Genomic DNA, 7,837 nt, shown 5'->3' with positions numbered 1-7,837 from the left:
CTCGGGTTGGGGTTATCCACCTGGTGCATCATAGCCTCAAAACAGCACTCGGAGGGCAGTGGGGAGGCACACGACAGAGAGCAGAAGGTAAGGAGTCAGGGAGGAGGCCTATCTGTGAAGAGAGCGAGATCATTGATGGTGGCCTTCCCTGCTTCCAGAAACCACGGAGGACATTTTATCTTCTCGCTCCCTTGGGGCGAGAAAGATTTTGCTCTGACTGTTGGCGTTGCCCCCCAACACGGAATTCGGGTTGCGTTTCTTAACTGGCGTAACAAAGAGGCGGTCATTGAAGTTGCTGGCTTGGACGAGTAGAGGAATTGTGGGCGCCCTCCCTTGAGTAAGGACGGTCACTTCTGCTCCATGAGAAATGCCCGTTTCTAAACGCCTCCTCAGCGGGCCGATTGATTCTAGCTTTCTGTCAGAACAGTCAGTAGATGCCCCTTGGGCAAGCACTGTGCCAAGGGCCGACGCTGCGAATGCCGAAGTGAGGCAGGCCCTCTCCCCGAGGAGCTTCTCTTCTGCAAGGGCTTCAACGTGGTTGTAGTTAAGCAACTAAAGGATCTCTGTGATCAAGAAATCCGTAGTGATGGGGGCAGGACTAGCCTGGCCTTCTGGCTGTCCCACCCACCCCACAAGGTACCTTGGCAGCTTCACCCCTAGCTGGTCCCACTTCTCTTCCCTCACACAGCTGCCTCCTTGGTTCAGGCCAGCCTTACCTCTCCCCTAGATTCTTCCAGAGCTGCCTAATTGGTCTTGCCTCAAGCTTCTCCCACTCCTGTCCATTCTATGCGGTGCCTCAGTGGATCAAGCTGGCTCTCTGGGATCTGTCCAAACTGGCAGACCTTGAATTGAGCTTTGAAAGAAGCCAGAGGGTCATTCCAGGTATGGAGGGGGCAGTCTTTGAAGGTCAGAGTCAACTAGAGATGGACTGCGGCGGGTGTGAGGGCAGCATGGCGGCATACAAGTGCCAAACAGATATCAGAAGGTCGTTGTGGAGGCACGGTTAAGGGGCGGGTGCGACGTGATCAGAGCTGGATGGATTGCGAGAGGGGAGATTTGCCACCATAGCGCCTATTATAGTAGCCTCTGGCTTCTGGGCCTGAACTAGGGTAGTGATGGCTGTGACGAAGGAGGGGAAGAGATAGAGGCAAGAAATGTGAGAATAGAATCAACGGGCCTAAGAAACAGTGGATTCCAGGGGTGAACGGAGCAAGAAGTTGAGTGTTGCCACGAGGCTCAGAGCTTGAGGCACACAGGTCTGGTAGTACCCTCGAACCCGGGTCAGAACTAGGGACGCGAGGAAGAGGGACGGGTTTGTGGGGGAGACCTAATGAGTTCCACTTTGGGACGTGTCAGGTTGAAAGTATCCGAGGGACACTTCGTTTGAAATGGTCGCTCGGCCATTAGAAGTGGAGTTCCAGGAGGCTATTCTATGTGGGGGTCGTGTAGTGGAGACGATAATGGCGCTCCTGTGGAAGCTGGTGACGGCAGCTAGGAGGGAGGAGAGAAAGACACGAGGGTGGAACTGGAGAGGAAGTAGGACCTGGGTCTCCCCCAGGAGACTAGAAGGGGAGAGCCGAGAGAGCGCACTGACCAGAAAGCTCAGAGAAGGTTCTAGGAAGTGTTAGGTCGGGGATGGCAAACCTGTGGCCCACAGGTGGGCACTGACACACGGAGCCATTTGCGAGAGAAGTTCAGGGCCGCGTACCGAGGATGAAACATCCGCTGTGTGGAGTGTAGACCCTCTGGGCGCTCGAGGTGAGGGTTCTGCCTCTAGTCATCGACCTGTTTGGGTTTATCAGATACAGTTACATATTACAGTTACACATTTTTGTTATTTAAACTATAAATATTGCAAAATTATGGGGTTTTCTCAAAGTGACCCCCTCCCCCCCCCCAGTGATGCTCGTTTTTTGGTGAATTTTGACACGCCGAGCTCACGAGGCTGCCCATCACTGTGTCCCATAGTGTCGAGTGCTTCTGAGAAGTCTCGAGAAAGAGGAGAACTGATCGAATTCTTCATGACCCCATTTGGGATTTTCTTAGCAAAGATACTGGAGTGATTTGCCGTTTCTTCCTCCAGCTCATTTGATAGATGAGGAAACCGAGGCAAAACGGTGTGAAGTGACTTGCCCAGGGTCACACAGCTAGTAAGTTCTCGAGGGTGGATCTGAAAGCAGGAAGATGAGTCTTCCCCTGGCACCGTATTCACTGTGTCACATAGCAGATCATTTCACAGATGAGGTCGGGAGACAAACAGTTAAGTGACTTGCCTGGCACCACAGCCAGGAAGTGCCCCTGGCTGGGTTTGACCGCTCACCTCTGACCGTAGGCCCAATGTGCCACCTAGCCGCCCCTGTTGAGAAGAGGCCTCGCTAATGACCAAGAGACCATCAGTCGTTTTGGAGGGAGCAGCTTCAGCTGAGTTTGTTGGGAGGTGCTGAGAAATGAGTGACTGGCGGAAGAAGAAAGTGGGGTAAGGCGTGAATTCCGCCCGCTTTGCCTTTAGAAGCCGGGATCGGCCTCGGCCTTCTGGACCGTTTTCTGGCCACGTGGGGACATGGCTGCTTCTTACACTTGAACCTTGCAGGGATGCGAGTTGTGGAGATTTACCCGGTGCTTCCCTTCTGATAGCGGCTTTCCCCCAAGGGGATGGACCGCTTGGTTGAACGAACGAAGCCCCCTCTTGCAGATCAGTGTAGAAGCCGCCTTCCCCGCTAGGTCTGAAGCCGTCACCTCTGCCGTGGTTAGCTTGCCATCCAGCCACCCAGCACCTTCTCCATCAGTGTGAGCCGGTGTGCGCCACGTCGCCCGGGGCCACGAGCAGCCTTCCCTGAGATTTGCTCTAAAGGTAGGTGGCGCCTACAGATGGGCCCAGTGTGGGTTTGGCTGTGATGGAAGGAGAAGTTTGCCTGGATGCATTCAGACGCTGGCCTTGTGGAGTCGAAGGGGGTGGTTCCGCTCATACTCGGTGCTTATTGGTTTTTGTTTTAATAAAATAAATACGAAATGATCTGGCTGCCTGCTGTGTTATGTGTGGCCTGAAGGACGTGGCATGCATGTCAGCGATGGGCACGTGCACTTCAGGCTGGCTGTTTCCTAACCCTGTTCTGGGGGAGCCCTGAGGGACTGCTGCTAGTCCCGCGGCTGCAGGCCCCACTGGTGTGCTCCTCTCACCCACAAACCATTTTAACTGCTGCCTTGTAGAGAAGGGATTGCCGGAGACGGTTTAGAAAGAATAATCAGAACAAAACATGCGTCTCCCCCCAAACTGGTACCTACTTACTCTCCCTTTGCTCACCCGAGGTCCCAGTACAAAGAGAAGAGATGGGCGGCCTCTCGGTACCCGAAAGCCCTTTGTCCTTTTGTGGCGTCCCTGTGAAATTCTCCAGAGGTCTGGCCCCTGCTGGGCTCCACACAGCTTCCTGAGGGCGCCTCCTTCCCGAAGCTGGCTTCTCCAGGGCCTCGTCCTCTCTCTGGACCTCGGCGTCTCCCAAAGCCAGGAGGTTGGCCGAACTCTTGAATCTCAGAACTCTCACTCGACTGAGACCAGGAAAGAAGGACCACAAAGAGAAGTGTGTGTGTGTGTGTGGGGGGGGGGGATCCAGCTGCCGTGGCCCGCTGGGAGACAAAGCAGGGTTAGCTCAAAGGCACCGGGGCTCTTTCGAAGCCTTTTCTGAAGAAGAAAATGGCAAGAAAGTGCGCGGGTTGTCCCTGTTGTATGCCCGAGTTGTCTCTCCTTATAAATAGATAAGGCACAGGAAATGGCTCCTTGCTGAAAACCCGGGTGCGATGGCCTGCCTGCACACTGCCCATCTGTTCCCATTGTGGCTCTTGGCCATGTTCTCCCAGAAGCTTCAAATCACTTTAGACTGGGTGAGGTCCTCGGGCGGGCCTGGCTGAATCGTATTACCATCGGATAATCGGCATTTTTTGACCTGCGGCTCCTCGCCGGTTGAGAAGACCAGATTGACAACAGCCGCTCTACCTGGGAAGCCACGCAAAAGACTTCCTTGTTAGCCTTGGGAAAAGTATGCTGAAATCTGAACTCGCAGTCCATCGTTCTTTTTCTGCAGGTAGATAGTGTTGTGCTGGGAGTCCATTGCAGTTGGCGTGAATTCTTGTTCCTGCCTAAGTCTCTCACAGCTGATGGTCTTCACAGGATTGATGGTAGCTGTTAGATTGTTCTCCCGGTTCATAAAGGACTTGCCAGGTTTCTCCGAAGCCTTCCCCATCGTCATTTCCTACAGCAAAATAGTAGCCCATCCCCTTAGGATGCCAGAGCTAGTTGGGCCATTCCTCAGTTGACGGGCCTCCTTTCGGTTTCTGAAAAGGATTGAAGTCTCTAGAGCAGTGATTCCCAAAGTGGGCGCTGCGGCGATCCGGGGCTGGGGGGGGGGGGGGCCACAGCTGCATCGATCTTTCCTCTTGGTTGCTTTTAAAATTAAAAACATGAATTTCCAGGGGGCCGAGTCATGTTTTTTCTGGAAAGGGGGCAGCAGGCCAAAAAGGTTTGGGAACCCCTGCTCTCGGGGGACCTTTAATGGGCTCGGCTCTAGTCCTTGCTTTTCCATATGAGCAGCTGAGGCCCAGAGGGTACAGAAGATGAAAATTCAGTCCCTCCGACCCCCTTTTCTTTCCACCATCGTGCCACCGGGGCGCCGGTGTCCCGTCATTCCCAGTTCGTGTTTCTGTTCTTGGGGGCACAGTGGGGGAGGAGGGAACCAAAGGAGGTTTAGAGCCACTCAGGGTCCGAGGCTGGTTTTTTAGTGAAGAGTCATGAATAATCCTCCATTGTGAAAAGCTGAACCTTCCTTTAGCCAAGGATTAGCAGCTGGTGGGCCAGAGTAGCCGCCATCGCCCTTACACGCGCTGAAATGGGACCCTCCCCCGTCCTGACGCTCCGTGTCTTTGTATTTATAGTCGTGATCTCTCTGGAATTTGCCTCCTGCTTTCATCTGCTCTTGTCTGTCACTTCGGCAGGCCCCAGTCTGACTTCAGGATCATGAGGGAAATCTTGACTGTTTGGCAGAACAAGCATTTGGAACAGCATCGCCTCGACCTGAGTGACTGTAGTGCCGTCCTCTTGTTTGGCTGGTGCAGACAGAGAGGTCAGCTTAGAGGGGAGGAGAGAGCGGGAGGACCCGGGTCCCTCCCACATACAAGGCGCCCCATTCAGATCCTGCGGGCGGGCGGGCAGAGCTGGGAAGAAACGATTCCCGACAGAGAGAGAGAGAGAGAGACTTGGCGCCCAGCCAGAGAAGCGCGAGGGATGGAGCGAGCGCCACGGCAGAATCAGGAACGATGGAGGTGGGGAAGCCGGAGCTGGGAAGCAGGGGGGAGGCTCGGGTGAGCAGCGAAATGGGAGGCCGAGGAGGGTTTGCACCGGGGTGTGGAAGCGGCGCAGGGGCCCGTTCCAAGGAAACGGAGATCGGGAGGCAGAGGGACCGGAATGGTGGAGAAACTGCACTTTCTGACTCTTGACCAAGTAGGCCACCAGGGATGCCTCTGCGTGCTTTAGCCCGGAGGGGCCGGAAGAGGGACAGCAACGTCTTCATCATCCTTAGCAATGGCGCCTCTGATTCCAAGCTGAGAATGTTGGTTATTGGGAAGGGCCCGTGCTCTTAGGAACTGCCTTTGAAACTCCCCCTCCAGGAGCCGGGAGACCCTTCTCGGCCTCGGTTTCTTCATCTCTAAAACAGAGATTCGGGCTGCCGGATGGGTTTAGGGCCCGGGTTCTGATGATGAGCAACAGCGATAGAACCGCAGAACGGTTTTATTTCTAATTTAATGGGATCGAAAACAATAAGAGCAGTTTTCTCCCTCCTTAAGCTGAATCGAGGAGCAGTTACTAAAAGCATCATTCCCGAAGTAGCTGCAGTTTTGGCAGTCCCGCTGGGATAAATTACGTGCTCTCCCAGGGGCTGCTTCTGGCACTTGACTCCAAGTCTGAAGGTGTGAGTTCGAGTCTTGCCTCGGCCCTCGTTGGCTGTGGACATACTCTGTGCGCTCAGTGGCTTCTAAGCCCTCACATTCGTTTCCATTTGGTTAGACATCCTGGGGTTGGCTAAGATCGTTTTTATTACCTTAGTCACGCGCTTTCCTTCTTCAGACTCGCCAGGCCGGACACTCCCTCGGCTTGAAGCAAACTGCAGCTGTTCTCTAAAGCTTTTTTTTTAAAACCCTTCCTTAGGGGGCAGCTGGGTAGCTCAGTGGATGGAGAGTCAGGCCTAGAGACGGGGGGTCCTAGGTTCAAATCCGGCCTCAGACACTTCCCAGCTATGTGACCCTGAGCAAGTCACTTGACCCCCATTGCCTACCCTTACCACTCTTCCACCAAGGAGCCAATACACAGAAGTTAAGGGTTTAAAATTAAAAAAAAAAAAAAAAACCAACCCTTCCTTTGCATCTCATTGGTCCCCAGGCAGACTGAGCAGGAAGGGCTAGGCAATGGGGGCTAAGGGACTTGCCCAGGGTCACTCAGCCAGGTAGGACCTCCCGTCTCGAGGCCTGGCTCTCCATCCACTGAGCTACCCAGCTGCCCCCCACTCGCTAAAACTCGAGTAGTTGCCTTGCCTGAGAAGTTCATCACGAGCCAGCTGATAAGAAGGACCAACACTTAGACAGTGTCTAACGCGCGCCAGCCACTACGCTAAGTGCTCCGGAAACGTCCCGTCGAATCCTCCTCACAGCCCTGCGAGGCGGGTGCTTTGGGTATCCCCGTTTCATGGTTGTGGAAACTGGAGCCGAGAGGTGCAGAGTGGCCTTGCCCAGGGTCACCCAGCGAGGTCAGATTCCACCTCGAGTCTTCTTGACTCCCGGCGCTCTGACCGGGCGTCCCCAGTGCTTCCGAGGCCATCTGACTCTAGCCAGGGGGGTCCATAGGCAGCAAGTGAGCTTGGCAGCACGTGGGGCCATTCGGCATTACCCAGAAGGCAGTGCAGTAAGGGGCCATGCCCCTTCGGTTCACCTTTTGTGTGTCTTCTCTGCCCTGCCCGGTCACTTCGGGGGCCCCTTCAGAACTGCCCTTGCACTCCGCCGGGGGCTCCCCCCTTCCCTCCCAGAAGTGCAGGCATGCAGGAGGCCCTCAGTGGGGCTGGGCCGTTGGGAGCTCCATTTCCAAACCGACTCTGCAGTCTGACTCTCCCGGGCAGCCCCATCGGGTGTGCCTGTGTTGAGATAAAACGGTTCCTTTTACTGTCACAGCTGGAAAGAGCCTTAATCAAGGCAGGTTGGAGGCAGCACCTACAGGGAGCAGCACCCGAATGCCACCCCTCTGGAGCACGGACTGGGTGCTGCTGTCGGTGGGGATCTCGGTGGGTCGTCTCCTCCCCGTCGCCGGCACTGGCCGTCCGGGGCTGTAACAGACTTCGTTTTAGAATTGAAGCTCCTGATTCACGTTCAAGAGAAAACCCTTGACGTTTTTGGAAAACTGGTGAGGAGCCGCGGCCAACTAGGCGCAGTCCAGAGGACGGGGTGTCCTTTGCACCTCCTTCTGGATCACTCGGGGCTGTGCGTGCCCCCTTTCCCTTCTCTTGCTGGTGCTTGGCAGTGAGGGGCGGGGGGTGACGTCCCACTTTCCCCGGAGAGCTCAGTTGGTTGAGAGGCGGGGAAGGGCCTTGATCCTCCCACTGGCCAGTTACTCCCCCTTTGCTTTGAGGGCGCAGGTCAGGACCATCATCCTGGCCAGAGGCCTCATGTGCCTCCCAGGTAGGTCTTGTGGCCGTTTGCTGGGGTTTGAAAGCCAGAGAAACCATTTGAGGGAGAGAAAGAAAACCAGGTTACTTTTGCCCCTTTGCCCGGGGCGGCTTTTACTAGAGCGGGGGGGGGGGGGGGG

The sequence above is a fragment of the Gracilinanus agilis genome, chromosome 4, assembly GCF_016433145.1.
Source record: "Gracilinanus agilis isolate LMUSP501 chromosome 4, AgileGrace, whole genome shotgun sequence".
Taxonomy (NCBI): Eukaryota; Metazoa; Chordata; class Mammalia; order Didelphimorphia; family Didelphidae; genus Gracilinanus; species Gracilinanus agilis.
Note: the sequence above shows the minus strand (reverse complement) of the source record.